At 38.1% G+C, this 25822-nt stretch overlaps 1 protein-coding gene across 2 annotated transcripts in view; it reads right to left on the bottom strand.

Annotated features, from left to right (window-relative positions):
- Window positions 1–25822, bottom strand: part of FHIT (fragile histidine triad diadenosine triphosphatase) — a 1435036-nt gene that overhangs the window by 1033920 nt on the left and 375294 nt on the right. The window lies entirely within an intron of this gene.

A 25822-nucleotide genomic window follows, 5' to 3' on the forward strand; every position in this document is an offset into this window, starting at 1 on the left:
GGCAAAGTTGTCACTGGTGGTCCCCTGGTGACTTTACTCTTTGTCACTCTCCAAGTCCTCAAGTCTTAACAAAAGAATTACTTTTTAAAACCAAAGCATAAACATAAAATATAGATAATAAAAGGTTCTGTGATGTTGTCAGAGCATTCTGTATGTGTATGTGGAGCATTCTGAGTCGTGACTCCATTTGTGGTTTAACATTACACAAATTCTAGCTGGTTCTTCACAACGATCACTTTATAAACTGGAATGCTTCTTGGAAAGAATCTCTCAACTCTTAATCAATATTTCAGAAGTAGCATAGTGTACTGGAAAAAAAAAGCATGGGCTTTGGTGAGAGAGAAATAGGGGTTCAAATTCTAACTAAAATCCTTATGTGTGACCTTGGTCAAGTGACATCACTTCTCCAGGGCTCAGTTTCCTATTTATGAAGTCATGACAACAGCATGCAGTTTGTATGGAGAAAATTGTAAAATGCCTCTCACGGTTGCTGACAACATAAGGTACTAAAAGAAATAAGAACTAGATGACCCACAGAAGTTCAGAGAATGGAGTTTTAACAAAGCGAACTACAGTCTGACGCTCCTGAGATTTCTACCAGGAGCACTTATTGGGGTTCTATAAGGACAACAGTAAACTAACGTTTATGCGCCAATATGGGCTCAATTCATCCTACAAGATTCTGAAAGGTAGGCATTATGACCCTATTTTTATAAAATCTCAAAAACAAGAAGGGAATTTGGAGATCATATGAGAAATTTCTGGTGGCACCCAAGTTGCTCTGTCAGTTAAACATCAGCTCTTGATTGCGGCTCAGGTCATCATCTCATGGTCCTGATGTTGAGCCCCGCATCAGGCTACATGCTGGGTGTGGGCCCTGCTTAGGATTCTCGCTCTCCCTATTACTCTGTCTCTCTCCTCGGCTTGCACACGCTCTCACTCTCTCTCTCAAGAAAAAAAGAAAAAGGCGATATGTTTAACTTTTCTGACAAGAAGTATAAGAAACTTCCTGTGTTTCCCATTTTACTCTGCCTGTCAGAAAACTCAGAGTGAATTTTTGTGTTCAGTGTAAATTTGCAATTCTATTAGCAATATTGGCTAGTGGATTTATTTCCTGATTTTACATGTATATTTTATTAATCTTATTTTAACTGGCTATAAGCCACCATAAATGAAGTACAGATTCCTTAGCTAGTTAGTAAGACAGGAATGACCAGGATTCATGTTGCCTGATTCCAGGTTAGGGACTCTCACACATATTATGGAAATTACATAAATATTCTCATAAGCAAATACAGTGGAAGCCACAACTTGCTCAGGTCCTATATCATAAAGAGGAGCAAATGTATTAGCCTTCTATTTAAAGGGACAGAATATGGAAGTTTTAGTGTCCCTATTTCTAAAATGGGGACAATATCTATTTCTTATCATTGTTGTGAAGATTGAGAGAGAGCATTTGCAAAAATGTGCAGTGTAGTATTTGACACATAGTAACATTTTAAAGTCTGAAATATTGACCCTTTAAGATATAAATGCAGTCTTATTAATCAGAAGTAGTAAAATGCACATGTATAACTTTTATTATTATTATTTTTTAATGTTTATTCTTAAGAGAGAGAGAGAGAGAGAGAGACAGAGTGTGAGCAGGGGAGGGGCAGAGAGAGAAGGAGACACAGAATCCAGAATCAGAAGCAGGCTCCAGGCACTGTGCTGTTAACACAGATCCCAACGTGGGGCTTGAACTCACGAGATTATGAGCTGAGCCAAAGTTGGACACTTAACTGACTGAGCAACCCAGGCGCCCCTCAAATGTATAAGTCTTAAACATCATTTAGAAATCACTTATTGCTCTGAACTCCATGCAATGATGTAAAATTTGGTCTTCCACTAGGCCAAGATCCAAAAATTGCCACCCTTCTTTCACGTCATAGGGCACATAGAAATCTAGAAAAGTTGTCAACATTCTCTTAAATTAGTACTGTAAACAGTGTCTACTGGAAATACAGAACTCTACCAAGAATATACACATATGAAGTTTTCAGATTTGATCATTCATACACTAGCGTGCCCAGAGAACTGAGCCAAAGTCATAGGTCAGTCATTATGTAAAATAGCAAGCGTTCCCATGAGTCACAGCCATTGATTGTATCCAGAATGTGTATCTTACCATGACAATATTCCTTTGTCCCAAAGGGAGTCCAGGGGAAAAAAAGGGAACTGTAGATTCTCATATGCATACCCTAATAACAATGGATCAATATTTCCTCAGAAGAAATGGTGTAGTGCATTGGGTGAAGATTTGGAAACACACAGACTTGGATTTAAAGGCTGGCTCAGCCATCCACCAGGAACACGACATTGGGAGACATACTGAAACTCAGGACCATAGATTCTTCCACTGGCAAATGGAGGAAATGCTTCTAATTTATGTAATATTGTAAGCAGGGGTAATATTTAAAATATTTAACAAGTAGTAATGGTGAGGGCACTAAACAGGATGGACTTAATAGATGTTATGGTGCCTATCAATTAAATATGAACTCTGTTCGAGGGATTATTTCCTCACTTGATCCTGGATCATGGGAGGTGTTCAAACCTAAAATTCATTAAATAAAGCAAACACACATTACATAACAATGTATAATGAAAAGCTTACAAGCAGTTAGGCATACAAATGGCTATATCCTCCAAATATGCTTTTTTTTTTCACTTGTCTTAAGCTTTGATCCACAATTTTATTAAATGGTTGTTAGCTTAAAATGATGATACACCTGTGTCTCTTGACTCACAATAGTCCTCAAAAAATTCTGGACTCAAAAATACTTAAATTGATCTCATGAGGAATTTTATTATATATATGTTCATTTATATTTCTTATGTCAGCTTAATGTAATGACACTTTTATCATTATGAAATATTCTTCTTTATCTCTGGTAATACTCTTTATCTTAAAGTTTAATTTGTCTGATATTAATGTACCCACTCTAGACTTCTTATGCTGACTGTTTCCATGGTTATCTTTTTCTATCAATTTGCTTTAAACTTATCTGTATCTTCATATTTAAAGGTTATCTTGTAACAGAATACAGTTATTCTTGTTCTTTTTAACCCATTCTGATAATAGCTGCTTTTTAATTATTTAATCCATTAACATTTAATGTAATTACTGACATAGTGGCATTTAGAGCTATAATTTTATTATTTGTTTTCTGTTTGCCCCCATCTGTTTCCTGTCCTCTCTTTCTACTTTCCTGAATTCTTTTGGAATCATTTAAAAATCTTTTCAGGATTCTAAAATAAATAAGCAAACAAATACATACATAAAATTTTTAGGATTCTATTTTATCTTTTGGGTTTTTTGTGTTTGTTCTAAGCATTAAAATATACATTCTTGACCTTTCACGGTCTATGAGATTTTTATACCACCTCAGATAAACTTTGAAAACTATGCAACTGTGTGAGTCCATTGATTGTGCCTGCCAATTCTCTATGCTATAGTTGTCATATGTACTACTTTATACACAGTACCTTATAAACACCACAAGGTAGTATTATAATTTTGGCTGTAAAGTGCTCTATGCATTTTAAAGATACTAAGATGAAAAAAATGCTCATATTTATAATTTCTGATATTCTTCATTCCTTCTTGAAGATTTAAGATTCCATCTGGTGTTATCTCACTTCAGCCTGAATAACTTCCTTTAGCATTTTTTGTGGTGTAGGTCTACTGGCAGTGAATGAGTTCTTTTAGTTTACTTTTATCTGAAAACGTCTTTAATTTGCCTCTATTCTCAAAGGATATTTTGGGTACATATCAACTATACATGGATTTCTGTGTTCACAGAGTTTTGTTTTTGTTTTGTTTTACTTTAAAAATACTCTTTTGCTTTTGCTAGCCTCTGTAGTTCTGATGAGAGGTCAGTGCTATTTATAATGCTCATAATGACAAAGCATTGCTCTCTGGAAGGTAATGTGCCATTTTCTCTGACCACTATCAAGATTTTCTCTTTATTGTTGGTGTCCAGCAGTTTGAATAGCATACCTAAGCATGGTTTTCCTCAAATTTATCCTGTTTGGGGTTTGCTGTGTTTCTTGATCTATAATTTACTTTTTCACCAAATTTGAAAATTTTGGCCTCCTTTACTTCTCAATATTTTTCTGTCCATTCTCTTTCTCCTCTCCTGAGACTACAATGATACACATTAGACATTTTTATTTTTGTCACATAGGTCCCTGAGTTTCTGGGGTTTTTTGTTTCTTTGTTTGTTTCCTGTGTTCAAGTTTGTTTTGTTTTAATCTTTTCTCCTCCTGTTCTTCAGAAAAAAAAACCTCGATTGCTTTATCATAAGGTTCAGGGACATCTTCTGTTATTTCCAATGAATGTAAGCACACCCAGTGAATTTTTGTTCCCAATATTGTATTTTTCACTTCTAGAATTTCCACTTAATTCTTTTTTGTAGTTTGTATTTACTGTGTCCTTATCCATTGTGAGTATATTTTTCTGTCCTTCAGTGAGTACAGTTTTAATGGCTGCTTTAAAATCTTTGCTAATTCCCATATCTGGGTCATCTTGGCGTTATCTCAGATGACTGCCTTTTCTCTTCAGAAGGGAGTCACATTTCTTGATTTTGTCATGTGTCATATAATTGGGGTTGTATCTGTGAGCGTATGAATGTGAATGTGATGGTGTGAAGACTGAAATCTGTTAAGAGTTCTTTGAAGAGCCTCGATTTATTTGTTATAGCAGGCAATTAATTTGGTTATACTCAAATTGAAAACTATCCCTTGGGTGGCAACTCAAATCTCAGTTCAGTTCTTTGTTAGCTGTGTCTGTTCCACGTATGCATGGTTCAGAGATCAGTTAAAAATTCGCGTGGTGATGGGGCACCTGGGTGGCTCAGTGGGTTAAGTGTCTGACTTCAGCTCAGGCCATGATCTCACAGTTTGTGAGTTCAAGCCCCACATCGGGCTCTCTGCTGACAGCTCAGAGCCTGGAGCCTGCTTCAGATTCTGTGTCTCCCTCTCTCTCTGTCCCTCCCCTGCTCGCGCACCCTGTCTCTCTCTCAAAAATAAATAAACATTAAAAATACAATTAAAAAAAAATTCACGTGGTGTTTATACACAGAACTGAGAGTTCCCCTGTTTGTCTCTCTCCTTTCCAAGACTCTCTTTTCCAGTAGCTATGGTTGCCCTGAACTCTGTTTGTTGGGTCTTCATACTGAAAAGAGTGTTTTTTCTATTGGAATTAGCTATCCCAAATGGCATTAACTTCATCATGTCCTCCCTCTAAAAGTTGTAAAATGGGGAACTTACTCTGTACTGTCCATGCTTCTAAGTTTTGAATCCCAATTCCCCTCCAGAATCTGTCTGTTTGTTTTCACTCTCTAGAGCCTTCAGGTAATTTTTTCTCCCATATATTATAGTTGCTATCTGTGAGAATGTCAGATTCAATAAAACTTACTTAGCCATACTGGAAGTGGAAACAAGTAAAACCAATTAGAAGATATTCCTTCGCATTTCTGAATTTCTCTCCTCAAAACACTTAACCTCTACTCATTATCTCATTGGTTTTAAGTAGAAACATAAGTCAGACTCAGAGCTTCCTTGATCATCTTGCCAAGTACATAAGAAGATTTGGAATAAAAGCACAGCATTAAGTGAAATGATAAAATGATAAAACATCAGTCAGGTCTGCTGGCTCGTAGGCTGGCAGCATTTAATCTCAAAGCAGTGAGGCTTGTACAGGTGCATGACTACCAAAGATTATCTGCATGGTACTTTGCCACACTATTTATTCTACCTTATGTTTTGGGTCTCGGGTATTTCTATATCCTTCATTGAAAACTGTAATAGGTAACACCCTAAGAGTAATAGAATATTGAAAATATTATCCTTAAACACCAATGTAGTGTTGGTAAGCACACATTTTCTTCTGGTAATAATCCTCATAATTTCTTGAGAGCCTCTGTAGGCAAGGCACCTTGCCAATCATTTTACATAATTTGCCATCTCATCCTTCATAACCATTCTCTGAGGTAGTTCCTATAATTAACCTCATCCTATGGAGGAAGAAACCAGAGAGGTTAAGTGAGTTAATGGAGATCACACCGCAAATAGAAATCTGAATCCTCATAAAGAAGAGAAAAAACAAAGAGGATATTTGGAGTCATGAAACACAGGCCCTTTACTCTTAGGGAAGGAAACAGAACTCCTTCCAAACAAAGAGAAGTGAAGATTCTAAAACTTGAAGTTCTAGAAGTTATAAACAAAAAGAAGTTATAATTCTTCTTTCTAGCAATTACTGAAATTAAAATGACCCACGTTCAGATACATATAATTCATACTGGCAACTTTCCTGTCAAAAAGAGTCTTGTTCTAGGGCTTTTAAACACAAACTGGAACAATAACACAAGGATCAAATAATCCCATACAAAGGGGCCACCTGGGTGGCTCAGTCGGTTTAAGGCTCCAACTTCAAATCAGGTCATGATCTCGCAGTTTGTTAGTTTGAGCCTGTGTCGGGCTCTGTGCTGACAGCTCAGGGCCTGAGCCTGCTTCGGATTCTGTATCTCCTCTCTCTGCCCTCCTCCCCACTCACACTCTGTCTCTCTCTCCTTCAAAAATAAATAAACATTAAAAAAATTTTTTTCAAATAATTCCATACAAAGATTCATAGTAAGAGGCATGTAACACCAGCACCTCACTTCATTTCATTTATTTTCCTTAAACCTCCTTTGTTTTCCAGGTAAACTTTCTAGACAGGAGGGTGACCACTGGAGAGAAGCAGGCACATTAAGAAGTGAAGATGCCTGCCTCGTCCTACCACAATCTGCATCTGGTGAGCACTTCTAGAAGACTGTGGCAACGTCTCACAGTCCTACAAATGATAGAGGCAATCTCTAAAGTGTAAAATTTGCATAAACCTATGAGTTTCAAGTGACTGTGGAATCAGAGAGAAAGGAGGGGGAGGGCCAGAGGGAAGTGGACAGATAATATAAAAGGAAAATAGGAGACTGGGTCTTGACTAGAAGCAAGAAAAGGAGTACAGTATCTTTGTGTTCTGGAACATGAGGGCAATTCAGTATTACATTTATTACACATGCTAAATTGTTTGCTGAGACCTCAGAATGGGGTAACTGCAGGGAATAAAAATGAGAGGTGGTGCTAGAAAAAGAGAGGAGTGTGAACAGGAGTTGTAGGCAGGGGTTCAATGAACACAGTCCACTGACAACAGGTTGGGAAATTTTAACCAATTAGCACGTTTCTCTTCCTTTATGCTGTTATATTTACCTTTTCCAGTGAAACTATTCAAAGACATAGAAAGACAAGGACTCTTCTGCCCATCTTGAAGGCTTTTTCTAAGATTTATCCCACACTGCTCCCTCTGACCAAGAATGATCCCATGCCATTTTAGAGGACATGTTCCGCCTCAGAAGTATCCGCCTGCTGCATGAATTTCGTTTCCATTCCACGATCATTCTCAAAGCTATGCAAAGCATAACAACTTGATTTTGTAGCTGTTTAACCTTACTTTTCATACATAAAAAAATTTATTAATGTGTGTAATTGTGGGGGGAGAATCCTATAATGGCATGGTCAATCAGTTAACAGTTAAGCTGCATTTCATGGAAAGGAAAAGTATTGCTTTCTTCAAAAAGGAAGTCATCACTCCTTTATTTAACTGACATAATATTTATACCCCAATTTTAAAATGGCAGCTACAAATAGAATTTGAGAAAGGGTAAATTCTCCAAGGGAAATGAAGCCAGAAATGTCACCATTTTAAAAGTTCTGTTTTATATGTACTTAAGAATGTGACTACTATTTTAAGGATGTGCCCATAGCAGGTCAATTATATCAAACTCCATGAAAACACTTAAAATTAAGTAAATACTACCTCTCCAACTACTGTTATCTCTTTAGAATGCTGTGTGGCAGAATGCACAGAGCTTTTATAGGGGGTCTAGGCAGGCAGGTGGTCCTGAGATACCTTCACCGGGAACAAAAAAAATCAGATGATCTTTTCAGCAGTGATCTGGATGGCTGGCCTCTAGGCACAACTTCACTGTGGACATTCGCCAAGAATACCAGCTAGCATGACTGCATTGTTATTGTTAAAAGGCCAGAACAAAGGCACCCATGTGATTTCTGCAGGTGTTATCATTATTCTGCACAAGAGAGACTGTGGCTGAGGGGCAGCTCAAGTGACTCACACAAGACCACGTAAAGGAAGTGGCAAAATGGTGTCCTGATACTCCAGCTTCTTGTTTCTAGTCCTGGGCTGTTCTGGATGCATAGTATGAGCCTCCTCAAGAGCTGGCCAATCCCAGCACTGGGGTTTTCCATTTTGCAAAAGGATGAGGCTGACCCACAAGTCTGGTAGGAAGAGTACCTCTCTGGTTTTACGGTGGTCTGTGCCGTATCATCTGTCTGAAGAGTATTTTGTGGGTCAGTTTACTCTAGTTCCTTGAAACTTTAGTGTCCACAAGACTCTGAGGGAATCTCACAATGGGAGGAACACGGTTTTTTGGTCCTGAGTTTGAATCCTAGTAATGCATGTACTATCTCTGTGTGCTGGATACAGCTGCTCAACTTCATTGAGCCTCACTTTCCACCTCTGTCAAATGGGTATAATAATATCTGAGGGGTATATTTACCAAAAGGATGATTTTTTTTTAAATGAAGATAAAGCACCAAGCACAGTTTCTGGCACATGTTGAGTATTCAGGCAACAAGCCTGTGCCCCACCTTGCTTCACGGAATAACTCTGAAGCAGAGAAGTGACAATGAGGCCAGAGAGACCCCATTGCCCATAAATCACTCAATGACAATATACTGATCCTCCAGCTGGCTGGCCCCTCTCTGCTCTGACCTCTACTCATGGTATTCCTTCACATGACCTTCTTTGAAATAAAAGTATCACAATTACAAACACTTATACATTTCCTAAGATTTTATTTAATTATTTTCCTTTCTTTATCTAACGGTTATGGTCCATATCATGCCACATGCTCTGCTTGATACAATAATTAAACACAGACAACCATTCATTCAATAAACATTTGTCGAGTCCTACTAAGATGTCAGGCACTGTTCTCTATAGCAGTGAACATAGCAACCCCAAATCCTGCCTTCATGATGCCTACATTCTGGTGGGAGACAGATGACAGACAAAACAAAAATGTAAACTACACAGTTGGTTAAATAGTGCTTTGTGTTCCTGAGAAACACAAAGTGGAAAGGAGATGATGAGTCTTATGGTTATATTATGGCCTATGTCCCCCAAAAAGATATGTTGAAGTTCTAACCCCTAATACCTAAGAGTGTGATCTGATTTGGAAATAGGGTCATAGCAGATATAATTAGTTAAGATGAGGTCATACTGGAGGAGGACACACCCTCCTCCAGTAAGACTAGTGTCCCCAGAAGAGGATGACCATGTGAAGATAGATACCACACAGGGAGGACACCGTGTGATGACAAGAGCAGGGTGGGTAGTGATGCAGCTACAAGCCAGGCAATGCTAAGCATAGCTAGCCATGTTCCAGAAGCCAAGAAGAAGCAAAGAAGGATTCCCTTGCTGGTTTCAGAGGAAGGATGGCCCTCATGATACTTCAGTTTCAGACTTGTAGCCTCCAAAATGGTGAGACAATAGATTTCTGTTATCTTAAGTGGCTCAGTTTGTGGTATTTTGTCATGGCAACCCCAGGAAATTAATACAGTGAGTACGGGGACATTTTTGCATTTTTAGGCAAAGAAATCAGGAAAGAGCTCACAGAGATGGTAACATTCCGGCAAAGACCTGAGTGAGGTCAGCGGGAAGATGCTTCTGGGTAAGGAAAGTTCTAGGCACTGGGAGCAGAAAACGCAGAGGTCCAAGGGAGGAGAATGCTTACTATTCTAGAAGAACAGCACGAAAGCCAATATGGCTGGAGCAGTGAGGGGAGAGTGGTAGGAGACGAGGTCAGAGCCTTGGCAGGGAGCTGGATGGTACCAGACTTTCTGGGCCATTACAAGGACTTGGACATTTACTCACACCAAGGTGGAAAGCCAGTGGGCAATTCTGAGCACAGATGGAATAAGATGTCACTTCAGTTTAGTAAAATCTCTCAGGCTCTTTGAGAATAAACTAAAGAGACACTGCTGTGGGTGGGGTCCCACAGCAATCCTGGTGGATAAAGATGCTGGTCAGGGAGAACAGGAGATAGGGAGAAGTGATCATTCTCTATTGCATATTTTGAAAGTAGATCCAAAAGGATCTGCAATGGGCTAGAAGTAGAGAAAGATGCCTGACTTTTTGATAATTCTTAGAATTAAATTAGAAACCATAACAATTTAACTGTACCAATCACCTGGAGAGATGGTCTTCTCAAGTGCCAGACCAGCTGGAGATATCGGCAATATATATAACAGATAGAATAAATCATCAGAATATATAAGGAACTCCTAAAATCAAGAAAAAATGAACAAGCAAATAGAAAAAAACTAGTAGTTGAAAGAAGAAATCTCAATGGACAATGAATATTTAAAAAAGCAGCTTAGGCTCACTAGAAGAAAATACAAAATAAAATAATAGGTAGGATTCTATTTGTATTCTATCAAAGCAGAAAACATGAAAAAGATTGACAAAATTCAGTGTTGTCCAAAATACAGGAAAAAATACTTCATTGTTCTAGCTTACTTCTGGCAGAACCAAGAGTTGGTATATCATTCTAGTGAGCAATTTTATCACATGTTATCAAAAAGCGATACTACACATATCCGATGGCATTAGTGATCTTCTTGCCAGGTATACTGGGCCAAGAACATATGCACAAGGAGATATATACTAAAAGAGTACTGCAGTGGTTGTTTCCTTTTTTTTTTTTTTTTTAAGTATCAGTGAAACGTGGAAATGACCGAAAATAGCCCTGAAATGGGAAAATAGGTTAAATAATAATTTATAAGATGGAGTATTATTGCAGCCTGTAAAAAGAATCAATGGTTATAGCATCAATGCAGATAATTTTATAAATGATGTCATGTGAACAAAAACCAACGAGAAGGAAAATTTTAACATGCAAACACAATAGTAATGTTTTGGTGATGATACATGTATATATGTATAAAAACAACAACTGGTTAAACACATCCCAAATCTGTGGTAGGGAATTTTGCACCATAGAAAGGGGAGGAAAAACAGAATATGCTAGTTAAGAGGGAATTTAATTTCTTCAATGATTTCCTTAACAACAAACAAACAGTATCAATAATGACTAAACAGAAATGGATGCTCCTTTTCTGATAGTGGGATTATAGATGTTATTACGCTACATTTGTGGTTGCTGTATTTTTAAATTTTCTCAAAATAAATAAGGGAGAGGAGGGAGGGGGAGAGGAGAAGGGAGACACAAGACAGAAGAGACAGAAGAGGAAGTAAGGAGGGAGAAAGGGAAGAAAGGGAAGGAACCCTGTCAACCAGTTCTAAAGTGCACGTAAACCGTGTCACAGATGGCTGATTGTTACAGGATAAAACTCAAGAACTATGTTTTAATAATCAGTGAGACTGATGGGGATTCCTCCCAGGTTAGTGCTCAGCTTGGAGGGGCTGACTTTAAGGTCACCAGCAGAGGGAACCATCTGTCATTTGCAAAAGACACAGAGCTCTCCAGGGGAACAGCACAGACCGTCAGGTAAGCCATTATCTTCAGCACAGACCATCACCTCTGGAACACAGGGGAGAAAGGAAAACATGCATTACAGACAAGTAAACTGAGAGCACGCCATGGACATCTTTTCACCTTTCTCAAAGGCTCATTGTAATTTTCTAGAATCAAGGGAACAATATACTTGAGTAGTTCTCAGCAGACTTAGCAGTTTTGCTTTTCATATTTCTCTGTGAAGCAAGTCTGCCATTAACCGTCTATGTTCTATGTTCAGATTCTTCCCCCTCCAGAATGGATTCGAGCTTGAAAAAAAGAGTTAGAGTTAGCTTTAAAGACAGTTTTTTGCTGCTAATAACCAAAAGATCCTCCTTAAGACAAGGGAGGTCATTCTTTAAAGAAGCTAGAATTTTGCTTCTCTCCGAGTGGGAGAGATCCGTGGAGAGAGAAAGCTGCAGAACAGTTTCATAATCGTGAAAGCCCCAAAGGATGGTACTTCCTCCTGGTTCAATACTGTGTATTTAAAAATGCCTTCTATGTACACTTACTTGAGAGACCTTAAGGCCTGAAGAAGCAGTTAGCCAAACACTGAAAGGAAAAGCTGCAATCCCCACATCTGTACCGAACGGACCGAGAGGAAGACAGCACTAATACAGTGCCGCCACTTACCTCAATAGCTTCACCCCATCAAGGTCCTAATATTTAAATAGTATCCTTTTTTGTGTTATCCTACAGGCGGGGTTGGAATTTAAAACAAACAAACAAGGTAGAAAGGGAAAGTTATGAATAAGTTACCAATGTAAACGTGCTATTTTTCTGCCTTTGAATTTGGGTGATGGTAAGTAAACATGATTCCGCACATGGAAATTAGACTTTTCAGAGCTACTACACTGAATCATTTCATTTGTCTAACGACTTATAATAACGTGGCCACGCTGCACTGCATTAAACATTGGGTTTTCAAACCAACAAATGAAATATGTGATAACCCCTTCCAAATGGAACCGCAGCAAAGGGCATTCAGCAAGGGGGCTGCACACCACAGAGGGTGGGTAAAACAAACATCCTACACCAATCCTGTGAGAACAAAAGAAAGAATCATACAGCCTCTGGTTCTACAGTGTCTGTTCCCTTCTAGAAACACAGCTGAAACCTCACAATGAAATGGGGTGGGCCGGGGGGGGGGGGGTTGCAGATTGCTACTTTGGGTTGTCACAAAGTAACTTACCACCCACTATTCAAGACACATGAGGACACCATCGCTTTGTGCTTCCAGGTCATTAACCTGAGGGAGCTTTAGCAAAATAGCACAGGGAGACGATTTTGCATAGTGGGTAAGAGTGTTTGAATCCTGGGCTTTACCAATCAAATATGCACTCTATCCAAGTTCTCAGCCTTCAAGCTCATTCTCCACAATGGTAAGAATGGGGATAATAATTTTGCCTTCCTCATAGAGTTATGAGGGGGACAATTTATGTAAAGGACCTGGGCATGGTTAGAATTCAGTAGAGTAGTTATCATTACTTGTATTTTACTCATCATCATTGTCATCATTATTCTTACATTAAACTGATCTACATTTTCATACATTATCCTCATTTGCATTCAAAGTTCATTAGAAGCACAAGGAATTTTTAACTTATATTCACTTTAAGAATTTACTGAGTATCTAATAAGTGTTAAGCACTATGCTATGGTCTGGGGTACCAACGTGATCAAAATCAAGCCGTACCTATGACTCCTGGAGGCTGTGAGGGGAGCTTCACACAAGCCAAAGACCACCAGGAAGCCTATCTTTTCTAGTTGAGCCAACAGCTCTAAAGGAAAGGAGTAGATCATTCTAAGAGTTGCTAAAGCAAAAGGGGTTGACTTAACTGTGAGACTTGCAGAATGAGAAGGAGGTAAGTAAGTTCTGGAAGGACAGCATTCTAGGGAGAGAGAACACAACATTCAAAGACAGAGTACATAATGCATCTTCATTATTAAAAGTTGCTGGGGCGCCTGGGTGGCTCAGTCGGTTAAGCAGCCAACTTCGGCTCAGGTCATGATCTCGTGCTCTGTGAGTTCGAGCCCCGCATCGGGCTCTGTGCTGACAGCTCAGAGCCTGGAGCCTGTTTCAGATTCTGTGTCTCTCTCTCTCTGACCCTCCCCCATTCATGCTCTGTCTCTCTCTGTCTCAAAAATAAATAAACGTTTAAAAAAAAAAAAAAGTTGGTGCAGGGGCGCCTGGGTGGTTCAGTTGCTTGAGTGTCTGACTCTTGATTTCAGGTCAGGTCATGTGATTGAGCCCAGAGTTGGGCTCTGCCCCGCCCCTGAGTTAGGCTGAGTGTAGAGCCTGCTTAAGATTCTCTCTCTCTCTCTCTCTCTCTCTGCTCCTTTCCCCCACTAGCATTCTCTCTCTCTCTCTCTCTTAAAAAAAATAAAAATAAAAAAGTTAATGCAGAACTCTGCATTGAATAGTTCAATTTAATAAACAACTAGGTACCAAATACCCCTCATGAGCCAGGCCCTGTGCTGAGCCCTGGGATACAAGAGTAAGCAAAGCAGATATGGTCCATGTTCTCTGCCTCACCTCCCAGTACTTATTCCTTTGTTTAACAAATGCTCTCAAATCAGCATTTGCAATCAAGAATTCTACCTTTAGCTTTAATCCCAAAGAGATTCCATGTGGAAAAACTGTAATGCTTTGTCTGGTCAGACAAGGTATGTTACATATGGCAAATAGTTCCCTTTTTTCCGCCTTAGGGGCCAGGAAACTTACAACCAAATTTAGTTTGTTCCAAGGACCTACCAACTTCACTTCGTAGTAAAGATGGTGACATTTATGTTTTACAGGTAACTGTTCAATTGCTTGCACACTACCTTCAGTTTAGTAGACAGTTTCAAATTTTAGGGGGAGTTGGTCAAAGGGGAAAAGGAAAGGAAAGTAAAAGAGGAACATAAGGGCAAGTTTCTTGAGGTCTGGGAACTGTCCAAAGCACCTTTTGAAATTTTCATGGTGCCTAAAATAGATCCTGCATAAAATACCATCTCATTGCTGAATGGATAAATGAAGAATACAAACCTTTCCTAGATCAACTTGGATTCGGTTCGGAGGGTAGGAGGAGTGATATTCACTTATTTCTCCCTTATCTCCAGTTTGAGAGGGAGAGCTCAAAAAGTAGCTAAAACGTTTAGCATGATTATCGCTAAGAACAACTGTTGAGACCACAAGAAGAAACTGGTAAGAGAACTCGAAGATATCCTTGGTGATATATTTAAGAGAATGAGGTCCTCACAACAGAATGTTTCTCTTTCTTACTTGCATGCTAGCCAAAACAAGAGAAATGTCACGGTTCTCTAAATAATGGGGGAAAATGTTTAGTTTCTTTATGACAAAATTATAATATATTTGCAATTCTATTTCCTGATGTTTTCTCAGTTATTTTGGAAAAGATCTGGTGGTCTTTTTTATATCAAAACTCCAAATTGGGGAAATGAAACTGTAGTAATAATCTATGTGGTTAACCGCCAGGAAGAAGGGTACAAATTTAAAAGAAGTTTAGAAGACACCTATTAGCGATTAGAGTACTGTAGACTTCTGACTTGTTCATGGCCAAATCGATCTGATTCTCTCTCTCTGTCTCTCTGTCTCTCTCTCTCTCTCTCTCTCTCTGTCTCTCTGTCTCTCTCTCTCTCTCTCTCTCTCACACACACACACACACACACGCAAAATTACATTTAAGGAGATACTACAACATTCCATCCTTGTCATTAGCTCAACATATTAATGAGGCTTTCTGAATTCATCTCCAACCACGAACTGGCTGTTGACATGATGTAACAGCAGTAAATCATATACAGTTTGCTTCAAGTACCTGGCAAATACCAGTTTCATAATGCTTCTATTCGTTGACAGGTGGAAAATTAAATCATTTCTGCATCCTCCTAAGATTAAATCATTTCTGTATTCCAAAGAAACACTTCAGTGCTCACCAGTACATCCCTGCCCCAACTAGTTGATAAACTGAAAAGAAGAGAATATTAAGGGATGGTGCTTGAGGAACTAGTTCAAAGGGGAAACTCAGAAAACGAGATTGTGAAGATCTATAATGAGATTTTTCAAAACGGCGCGGTGAGGGAAGGAAGGAGTTGCAGCTGAGTAACGTATGTTTTTAAGAGGTAAGTTATTCCTTAAAGCAATTACCAAAATGTGAGAGTTCCTCTGGTGGTTCTCAACCTTACACTGGAAGAACTTCTTAGAATGCAAGACTAAGAGAGCCAATTACTTCAGCACCAAGCTACATCGTAAATCTCTGGATCTGGCAGTTCAAAAAAACTCTTGGAAAGTGTTCTTATAAAATCCTCACTAACAACTCTGACTTTATAAATGTAGACTCTAAAAGGATGAATGAAAACTAACCAATTAGATAGCAAAGTAGAGAAGAGAGAGCACTGAAGAAAAAGGCCTTCCAGACTTTCAGTTGTAGTTCTACCACTTAACTAGCTCTGAGAGTTAGATCCTATTTGTAATAAAAACCACATCATAAAAAATTAACAATTACACTGCACTTAGTATGCCAAGGGCTTTCCACGCATTATCCAATGTAATCCTGGTAACAACCCATGAGGGAGAAACTCACCCTCGACCTGGCTGGAGAAGGGGGTTGAGTGGCTTGTCCAGTGCCACCTGACTGCTCTGAGTGGTGGAGTCAGGATTCAAACACAAGATTCCCCAACCCCAGAGTCCAGCCCTCAACCATCCACTGGGCAGACAGGTTCAATAATCTCTTAGAATTATCTAAAAGGCTTCTGAGGTGCTATTATTCTGAGTCAAGTTAGGATGGAGAATAGAAAAAGCTCAGGCTTTGAAGTGACTTCATGGCCTTGATTCTCAGATAACACTACTCCCTTACAGACCAGCTTAAGGATTAGAGATGATACGAGAGCCACTAGTCCACAGCAATAATAAAGATAGCCTTTACACAATGCCTGCTATGTGTCAGGCACTAAGCATTTTTCACACATTAAATCATGCAATCTTTACAATGACTTTAAAAATACTATTATTTATTTTTAGTCCCATTCCACAGATGAGGAAACAGAGGCAAAGAAAGTCTCTTGGCTTAAATCACAGACTTATTAAATTGCATATCTAGGATTCCAATCCAAATAGACTGACTCACTCAACGAACCACGTACATTGGACACACTCCATGGATCTGTAACATGGAGGACCTTGGTTATTTCCTAAAGTCTATCAGTCTCATCCAGACTTTCAGATAAACTCAGGAGGACAAAACAATCCATATGTGTGTCCAGAAGGCCTGCCTACTTCTGGCTTCAGCAACTTCAGCAGGAACCAGCTAGAGAGAAATAAATTGCGTAGATCATATACGTATGACTAGGACTTTCTTTTTTCTTAGTCTCCTGGCTGATTGCTTCCTTCGTTTTAATACCATGTTGCTTTAGGTTTCCTAATAAAAACACAGCGGTTCCATACAAGTTTTTCCTGCTTTCAGAAAAATTCAGTCCCTTATTCATTTTTAAATTATTTTAATAATAGATTTTATTTAACCCAATATGTAAAAATATTATTTCAGCATGTAATAAAAATTAACAAGATACTTTACATTTTTTAATATGAAGTATTCAAAATTCTGAGTGTGGTTTACATTTACAGCCCATCTCAAATCAGACTAACCACATTTCAATGCCCAGAAGTCACATGTTGCTAGTGGCGACCATATTGAACGACACAGGCCTGGCGTGATTGACTTGAAGCATGCCCTGGTCATCGGTATTTCTAGGTCTGCTTCCTTGGGCAGGTCAAATTCCCCAGAAAAATGTCTTCCAATCCCCTGCCTCAGTTTTATAAACCTGGCTGCCTATGAATCCAGGATCTAAGTTGGAAAGAGTGAGAGCCCCATTTTGGGGACTTTCGTGGCATACCCCTGTTTTCACCATCAAACCCCTGTCCTCAGCTCTACCCAATAAAGGATGTCTGGGATGTTTCCAGTTTTGGGCTATTACAAATAAAGCTGTCATGAACATTTGTGTACAGGTTTTTGTGTGAACGTAAATTTTCATCTCCTTGGGATAAGTGCCCAAGAGTATGGGAAGTGTATGTTTGGTTTTGTAAGAAACTGCCAAACCATTTTCCGTTCTATTTCCCACCAGTAATACATGAGTAATCCAGTTTCTCTGCATCCTCACCAGCACTTGGTGTTATCATTAGCACTATACACTTATCAGAATGGCTAAAATAAAAAAAAAAAAAAACAATAACTATACACTTATCAGAATAGCTAAAATAAAAAAAAAAATAATGGTAACACCAAGTGCTGGTGAGGATGCTGAATAAGTATATGGCGATATATCATTATGGTTCTAATGGGCATTTCCCAGATGGTTAATAATGTTGAACATCTTTTAATGTGCTTAGTTGCTGTCTGTATAACCTCTTCAGTGAAATGCCTAGGGCTTTTGCTCATTTTTTCATTGGATAGTTTGTTTTTATACTGTTAAGTTTGAAAGGTCTCTGAGTATTCTGGACACTAGTGCTTTGTCAGAAATGTGGTTTGCAAATATTTTTTCCCAGTCTGTAACTCGTCTTTTCATTCTCTTAACAGTGTCTTTAACAGAGAAAAAGTATTAATTCTAATGAAGTCCAATATGTCATTTGTTTCCCTTTCGTGTATTGTGTTTTGTGTCAAGTCTAACAGCTCTTTGCCTAGCCCTAGATCCCAAAGATTTTCTCTTACATTTTCTTCTGTTACAGTTTTATGGGATTTTGTTTCTATATTTAGTCCATGATACATTTTGAGTTAATTTTTATATAAGGTATGAGATTTCGTTTTAGGCCCATTTTTTGCCAACTGCTCTAGGGTCATTTATTGAAAAGGTTCTCTCTTCTCCATTGAGGGAAATTGCACATTTGTCAAAAATCAGTTGGGCACATTCATTTAGATATATTTTTGGGGTTCCCTACCCTGATCTAGTGATGTATGTGCATAGCACTCCATGAATAGCCACATAGCAGCTGTCCTATAAGCTTTGAAATTGGGTAGACTATTCCTCCCATGCTATTCTTCTTCTCCAATATTGTTCCTTTGTCTCCATATAAATTTTAGAATAATCTTGTCTACATTTAAAAAAAATCATGATGTGGGGCGCCTGGGTGGCGCAGTCGGTTAAGCGTCCGACTTCAGCCAGGTCACGATCTCGCGGTCCGTGAGTTCGAGCCCCGCGTCAGGCTCTGGGCTGATGGCTCGGAGCCTGGAGCCTGTTTCCGATTCTGTGTCTCCCTCTCTCTCTGCCCCTCCCCCGTTCATGCTCTGTCTCTCTCTGTCCCAAAAATAAATAAAAAACGTTGAAAAAAAAATTAAAAAAAAAAAAAAAAAATCATGATGTGATTTTGGTAGGAACTGCATCAAACCTGTCTATCAATATGGGGAGAACTGGTATCCTTACTATGCTGGGACTTCCAAATCATGAACACTGTATGTTTCTCCACGTATTTCAATTTTCTTTGATTTCTTTCTTTAGTATTAGGTCATTTTCAGTATGTAAGTTCTGTAAGTGTTTTATTATATTTATACCTAAGAATTTAATAATTGTTAGTTACTATAAATTGTATTCTTTTTTAAAAATTTTTTTATTTTAAGTAATGCCTGCACCTAATGTGGGGCTTGAACTCATGACTTCAAGTCAAGAGTTGCATGCTCCTGTGACTGAGCCAGCCAGGCAGCCCCCTCAGTTGTATTCTTAATTATAGTGTCTACATGTTCATTGCTAGTATACATAAATACAACTGATACTTAAAATGTATCTTATATTCTACAACCTGTTGAACTCACATATTAGTTTTAAGAGGTTTTATTATTTTTTTTAGATCATTTAGGATTTTCCAAGTAAAAATCATGTCATCAGCAGTAGCAGGTTTTCTTTCTTCTTTTCTGTCTGTGTGCCTTTTATTTCCTTTATTGCCTTCCTGCATTGACTAGAAATCCCTGCACTTTGTTGAAAAGGACTGGCAAAAATAGACATCCTTGCCTTACCTCCTGACTTGGGGAAAAGCATTCAGTCTTTCATCATTAAGTATAATGTTAGCTGTGGGCAATTTAAAAAGATGTTCTTTATCAAGTTGAGGAAGTTTCCCTCTATTCCTATTTTTCTGAGAGTTTTTATTATATGTCAGTATTGAATTTCGTCAAATCCTTTTTCTGCATCAAGATAAAATCATGTGATTTTTTTTCCTCTTTTGTGTGGTTAATTAAATTGATTAGCTTTTTAATGTCAAACCAGCCTTGTATCCCTGAAATAGAGCCCATGGTTATCATGTATACTTTTTTAATGAATTCTATTTGCTAATATGTTGTTAAGAATTTGGGGGTTTATAAATGTAAGGGTTATTGATCTATAGTTTTCTTTTTTATATTGTTTCTGCCTGACTTTGGTATCTAGATAATAGTAGCTTCATAAAATGAACTATACCTTCTTCTATTTCCTAGAAGAGTCTTTGTAGAATTGATGCTAATTCGTCTTTAAATGTTTGGTAGAATTCTCCAGCAAAATAATCTGGACCTGAGATATATTTTGGGGGGAGGGGCAGTTAAAATTATTTCAATTTCCTTAATAGTTAAAAGACTATTCAAACTATTTCATACTAGGTAAACTGTGAGATTGAGAAAGGGATTTATTTTTTTCTAAGTTGTCAAATTTATGTGTGTAGAATTGTTCATAGCATTCCTTTACTATCCTTTTGATAGGTGCAGGGTCTATTGTGTTTCATTTCTGAGACTGGTATTATATGTCTTCTGTCCTTTTTCTATGTCAGTCTTCCTAGTTGTTTGCCAATTTTATTAATTTCTTTGAAGAAACAGCTGCTCCCACTTTCTTTTAATTAATACATGTATTACAGGTATATCTCTTCCTTCCTTTTACTTCTAATCTGCCTCTATGGTTATATTTGAAGGGAGTTTCTTATAGACAGTATATAGTTGGGTTGTGTTTTTTAAACAACTCTGCCAGTCTGCTACAAGTGGAGTATTCAGACCATTTAACTTTAATATAATTATTGATATTTTATGTCCTAGCCTAGCATTTTATTTTTGTGTTGCTGTTTCCTCTCTGGTTTTGTGTTTCTGTTTTTGTTTTCCTGCCTTCTGGTAGGTTATTCGAATTGGTTGGTTTTTTTTTTTGTTGTTTTTTTTTTTTGGAATTCTATTTTGATATACCTAAGTTGTTTTGAATACATCTCCTTGTAGAACTTTTTTTGCTCTATGTATTATATATTCATACTATAAATATAAATAACTGGGTGGACATTGTTATCATCTAAATAAATTAGAACCTGGCCTCCTTTATGTCCCTTTATGCTCCCCATTTATAATTCCTTATTAAATATTTCAATCATTTGCATCCACACAGAAACTACTATAATTTTTGCTTCAATCTTTAAATATAATTTAGAAATTTCAAGAATAAAGGTAAGCCTAATGTATTTATCAATATTTTTGCTTACTGTGTTTTTTCTTCCTTCCTGTGTCCAAGGATCCATTTTTTTTAAATCAATTTCCTTCTGTTAGCCATTCTTTTAGAGTAGCTCTGTTGGTCACAAATTCTCTTGGTTTTTCCTTCATCTGAAAAAAAATCTTGACTTCCCTTTCATTCCTAAAGGATGTTTTCACTGGTTATAGCATGCTGAGTTAACTCTGGGTTGACTATCATTTTCATTCAGTACTTGAAAGCCTTAAGTTCCTAAGTCTTAGCAGAAATTCAAAAATAAGACAGGTAGAGGGGTGGCCTAGGTGGCTCAGTTCAGATGAGCGTCTGACTTTTGCTCAAGTCATGATCTCACATTTCATGAGTTCAAGCCCCACTAGGGCTGGCTGCTGTCAGCACAGAGGCCGCTTTGGATCCTCTGTCTCCCTCTCTCTCTCTGCCCTTCCCCTGCTTGAGCTCTCTCTTCTACTCTCAAATAAATAAACATTAAAACAAAATAAGACATGTAGAAAAAGCTAAAAATATATATACATAATAACTGATCCTGTTGAGTTAACCATCACGAGGCTATAAGGACTCTGATTCTGGCAGGAGGAATAGCCATGTAATAATAATTACGTGTTTAAGTGCAAAAATGCAAGTATGTAATGGTCACAGTGCTGATGCACAGAGTGAGCTGTACTGCTTGGAGAATCAGCAGAAGCTTCTCAGAGATCTGTGAGCTGAATTCTAAAGGTTCAATAGTTAAAGGAGTTTCCAAGGAGAGGGGAAGCATTGTGCAAAAGCCCTAGAGAAGAGAACATGGCATGTTCGGGACATGATATGAAGTAATGCCAGACTGAAGTACAGAACATTTCTAGGCATAAGGGAGAAGATGGAAACACAGGTAAGGGGGGGTGCAGGAGGCCTTCATCCCTCTCCTAAGGAGTTTAAAACTTCATCCCAGATACCCCCAAAGAACCTGCAAAATAGATGAAACTGGTGAATATAGATTCAACAATGACAGCTAGTGGGACACACTTTTAAATGTAGCTTTTCAATGACTCATATCTTTATCTCCTATATATCAAAACTTAGTTTCCTGTACTGGTAGGAAGGAAGCGTTAACAGCCAATAAAATTAGAAGACTCGGCTGAGTCGCTGCCTCTTGCAGTCCATTTTAAACACACTCCATCCTTCCTGCGGAATGATTTCAGGGTCTCTGCAATGGGTGAGGGAAGAGCATGGCAGGAGTCAATGGCTAGATGGCAGAGCGTGTTAAGCGAGGTGTTTCAGAGCTTTCCTGTAGCTTTGAATTCTCCAGATTTTGTCAGTTTTTGTCAAATGTATTTTGCATTATTACTAAATAAAATTTCCAAAGGCTGAAAAATAAATATCAGGTTTGGGTACACCATGTCAAAATTACGCTCTGAGCTCCAGAAATGTCCACAGGACCTTCAGAGAGAATATCCCTATCCCTCACAACCATTTATCATGTTGACCCCTTTCCCGCAACATACCCCTCTCCCCCCACTATGAGCATCTACATTATGTTCTAGAATCTAGATGGAAGTCTGTTTGGGTTTCATATAAATGGGTATCACTGATTATAACTAGTATCACATTTTCAGTGAAAATTATTTCAGCAAGCGTATAGAAATAAAAAGCAGAATAAAATTTAAAAACCACTAGCATGGGTTGCCTATGTGCTCAGGTTCAGTTGAGCATCTGACTTCGGCTCAGGGTATGATCTCGCAGTTCCTGGGGTTAGGACTCCATGTCGGGCTCTGTTGCTGACAGCTCAGAGCCTGGAGCCTGCTTCTGATTCTGTGTCTCCCTCCTCTCTCTTTCTCTGGCCCCTCCTTACTTGCACTCTCTCTCTTCTCTCAAAAAATAAAAACTAAAAAAAATTTGTTAATAAAAAATAAAAAGAAATAAAAACCTCCATGTGCAACATGAGTGCCTATTTGGGCACAGTGTTATTTCCTTTTCAGTCCAAATCATTTTTAAAAGTCATATTTATTGCTACCGAATTGTATATTAAAAACGCTTACAATGGAAAATTTTATGTTATTTATATTTTTCCACAATAAAAAAAATTGTCAAAGTTAAACAAAAAAGAGGAAGAGAAAAGAAATGAGTGCCACATCCATGCTGCTTCTCAAAGGCAGACGTTGGCCATGCCTTGGAAACAAGGAAGGGAAGACACACTGGGTAGTTGATCTAATTCAGAGCTGGTGGTGAGGGGTCTTCAGTTGCATTAGGAGTTCCATAGCATTCAATCTCCTTTTAAAGGAAAGAAATCTGCAAGCCTGATGGACTTGAAAGAAATGTCACCTTTTTAGAACAGAAAAAGAGCATATGAAAGTTTCCCATTGAAAATGAAGAAGTGAACTGGAACATTAACAGACAGGGAGCAAGGAACCAAACATCGTCAACCTGTTTAGCTCATGCACATCAGAATGTGAAGACATTTGCTTGCATTCCTTTGCCACCGAAGATAATTTTCTTTTAATTCCCATTTCTTTTATGGTGGTGTGTGTGTTGTTTTGTTTTCCTCTGTGGCTACTGTTCGAAAGTAAGTTAACTGTATGAGTATAAACTGGGATCTGTATATGTTCCAGCCCCATACTCTTTGGTGAACTTGACAATTTGAATGGATCAGGCTTCCAAAAGTGGAAAATTATTCCCACAAAATTACTATCTTGTGAGAAAATGTCCCTTCTGAAAACCCTTTCTAGTCTTGATAAGAACTAAAATACCTTCCTACCTGAAGGCATGTTAATTAAATTTAAAAGATTATTATGTCAAGGGAGAATAACCCTAATCAACCTGGGAATCTGCTTTTCTCAAATATGTTGAGAGCCGGTATTTATTTAGAACTTATCTGTATGCTTCCCTCCATTCTCTACACAGTGTTTTATTTCTCCCCAGGTCCTTCTTGACATCTTTTTCCACACTGCCTTGAGGCCTTTCTCATCCAGTTACACAACAAACTATATCTGAATTATGTTCAAATAAGCAGGGAGACTGGCATCTTCTGTAGAAAACATATGGGCTATCAGAAGTGATGTCCTGAATTGTTGCCTCATCATGACATTACTTTAATGAAGGCACTATTTCATATATGTAATAAACAATATGGTGTCTAATAGATTTGTATAAAATGCCTAAAATTAAGCAAGCACAATTACATGAGTTAGTATCATATTATCACGCAGCACTACATTTGATAATTAAAAAACAAATGAAAAGCCAGCCCACTGTCTTCATTGAAACTGTCAGTTGCAGATTTTTACTTTAAACTCTACTGGTCATTACTCTACCCTCTTCTGTGTTGGGTCATTATTTTATCTAGAAAACTCCAAACCCATTTTTTGATCCATACATACTACACGGAACCTTAGATTCTCCTAATGACCCAACAGATTTTTGTATAGTTAACTATCCTACTGTAACTGGTCTTGTTTAGAAGAAATGAAAGTTAAGATTGTGGCGGTAAAGGACAAGCTGTCAACCCATTAAATAAATTCCTGTTGAAAAGTTACTAAATGCACTGAGTATTAACATAATTTATTAGAACAATTAGAACACATCCTTGTTGTCTTTTAATTAGATTATTCCTTGTTCTGATAATTACACTAGACAAGGAAGAATAATAGTTTCAGGATTCTAAGATCATCTGTAGACTATGTGGAAAGAGAATGATCAATAATGCTAATCTACTAGAACACTTAAATTTCCAGAAAGAGATCTTTTATCATGAGCAATCCTTTGTATAATCAGCATTATTTCTCAATGTCTATGATAATCCTTCCCAAAGTTTAAAAGTAAAGATGCTAGACAAATAACATTTATTGCACTGTTGAAAACCCAGTCAGGCTGGGCCACCTCTGGCCTCTACTGGCTCAGACATTGCTTCACTCTCTTGCAAAATGCCAACAAATAACCACAAATGAAGGATTTAAGATTCCATGCAGAGCAGCACGGCCAGGAGTCTGAATATCTAACAGAGAAAAGACATGATTTTTAAGTTCTGATCCTAAGAGAGGAGTCATAAACTTCCCAATTTAAAAATATATTCAAATAGATGAAAATTTCTCATAAATGAGAGTTAATCTGAATATAAAACTGGTGACATTTCCATACATGAAGATATTATTTGCAGAAATTAATGTGGAGGTGTCTGTATGACAGGGAATATAGCTGGGCTTGCAGAAGTGGACTGAGGCCTTTACATATGAGTTGTATTACTATCTCTGGTTTTAAAAGTTTTAGAAACCACAGAGAATTCAAAAGCTCCAAGGTTCCTCTCATGCCCTATGCAACTGTCACCAAGCATGCTAGGAAATCCTAGAGAGCAGCTCCCAAGACTTCAAGGATTCAGAGTCTTTCTAAAAAGTCAGGAGTTGGCATATGCTGTCCTCTAGGATAACCCTACAGTTGAGCAGGATGATGCTGGGATACACAGAGTTGACACCAGTGAATCTGAAGGTCTCTGTAATAAGGGGCAACACAAATATCCCACCAGCAGCTTGGATTACAGGAATCTCAGCCCCACTGTTGACCGAGTCTGCCCTAGTCAATGCAAAGTCATAATGAGACCATGTCTAGACAGTATTGATCTCCCACCAGAGAAAAAATAATTCAGAATGTGCCTTCTCTTCTAGCTTGGCCCAAATAACACCCAAATCAGGAGTTTTCATTCATACACT

Source organism: Lynx canadensis, chromosome A2, assembly GCF_007474595.2.
Source record: "Lynx canadensis isolate LIC74 chromosome A2, mLynCan4.pri.v2, whole genome shotgun sequence".
In the NCBI taxonomy this organism is placed as follows: Eukaryota; Metazoa; Chordata; class Mammalia; order Carnivora; family Felidae; genus Lynx; species Lynx canadensis.